A 1,944-nucleotide genomic window follows, 5' to 3' on the forward strand; every position below is an offset into this window, starting at 1 on the left:
GAGCTTAGAGCAGGAGGATTTCAATTCTTTGCCATACTGGGCAAGAACTTCCACATGGCTCCATCTCAACCAAAGAAGGTTCAACACTCACCCACCTAAGTGAAAATAAAAATAAGAGCATTGTAGTATAAGAAACAAACAATATTAAAACATGCCAATACAAACCATCATGAACAACACGCACCTAGTGTTTGTTTCTCATACCTGTAATCTTAACTATAGCTAGGATTATATATGTGAGCCAGAGGCACTAGGCAGTTCATTATTTTAAAAATTACTATTTGAGTGTCTGCTTTGACTCCGAGGTCTTTGATCCATTTGGAGTTGATTCTGGTGCAGGGATCTAGCTTTAGTCTTCTACAAGTAGATAACCAATTTTGCCAGCACCATTTACTGAAAAGGATGTCTTTCTTCCATTCTATTTTTGTAGCCCTATTATAGAAAATTAGATAGCTATAGGTCTGTAGGTTCATTTCTGGGATATCAATTCTATTCCATTAGAACTGAGGTCTGTTCTTGTGCCAGAACAAAGCTGTTTTGATTACTATGGCTTTGTAGTAGAGTTTGAAATTTGGTATTGATATTCCTCTAGCACCATTCATTCTATTAAGGATCATTTTTGCTATTCGGTGTCTTATTGTTCCATATGAATTTTTGGACTGCTTCTTCTATTCCCTTGAAGAGTAAGTTTGGAATATTGATAGTTATCGCATTGAATTTTTAGATAGTCTTGGGAAGTATTGACATTTTCACGATGTTGAACCTTCTACTCCAGGAGCATGGGAAGTTTTGCCACTTTCTAAGTTCTGTTTTGATTTCCTTTTTCAGGTTTTTAAAGTTTTCATCATCGAGGTCCTTCACTTTGTTGGTTAATTCCTAGGAATATTGTTTTCGGTGGGATGTTATGAATGGAGTTGCTTTCCTGATTTCAGTCATGCTTTTCTCATTGTTGGCATACAGAAAAGCCATTGAATTTGAGGGTTAGTTTTATACCCTGCCACTTTGTCAAAGTTTTGAATCAGCTGAGTAATTTTGGATTGGAGTCCGTGAATAGGAGAAACTATAGGTCTCCTTGGCACACGCTGAAATTTTCTTAATAGAGACCCAGAAACACAACAAATCAAAGAAAGGTTGGACAAATGGGTTGCATAAAATTGCAGAGATTCTGCATGGCAAAGAGCATAGCTAGCAAGATTAACAGAAAGCCCATGGATTGGGAGAAGATCTTCACTAGCCATACAATGGACAAGGGTCTCATATCTAAAATATACCTGGAACTCAAAAAATTAAATCCCCCAACAACAAGTTCTCAAAGAAACAACTGTCCAATAAATAAGTGGGCTAAAGACTTAAAGAGAAATTTCTCTGAAAGGAAAGAAGGATGGCCAATAGACACATGAAGCAATGCTCAACCTCCCTAGCCATAAAAGAAATGCAAATCAAAACAACATTGAGATAATACCTCACCCCAGTGAAAATGGCTATAATCAAGAACTCTACTAACAACAGATGCTGGAAGGGATGTGGACAGAAGGGAATCTTACTGCATTGTTGGTGGGAGGGTAAATTTGTTAAACTACTATGGAAAGCAGTATGGAGGTTCCTCAAAAGACTCCACATAGAGCTCCCCTATGACCAAGCATTCCCACTTTTGGACATTTACCCAAATGATAACAAACAAGACCACATTATAGCTACCATCACGACTATGTGTATTGCAGTCTTATTTACCATAGCTAAGGTATGGAACCAACCCAGATGCCCCTCAGTATTTGAATGGATCAAGAAATTGTGGTATATATACACAATGGAATTCTATGCCTCCACCAGAAGGGATGATATTGCCCCATTTGTTAGGAAATGGAAAGCCTTGGAAAAAAATTATATTAAGTGAAGTAAGCCAGGCCCAAAGAAACATAAGTTCCATGATTTCCCTTATTTGCT

The sequence above is a fragment of the Dipodomys spectabilis genome, unplaced genomic scaffold (genome assembly GCF_019054845.1).
Source record: "Dipodomys spectabilis isolate Male_0828 unplaced genomic scaffold, ASM1905484v1 ptg000055l, whole genome shotgun sequence".
Taxonomy (NCBI): domain Eukaryota; kingdom Metazoa; phylum Chordata; class Mammalia; order Rodentia; family Heteromyidae; genus Dipodomys; species Dipodomys spectabilis.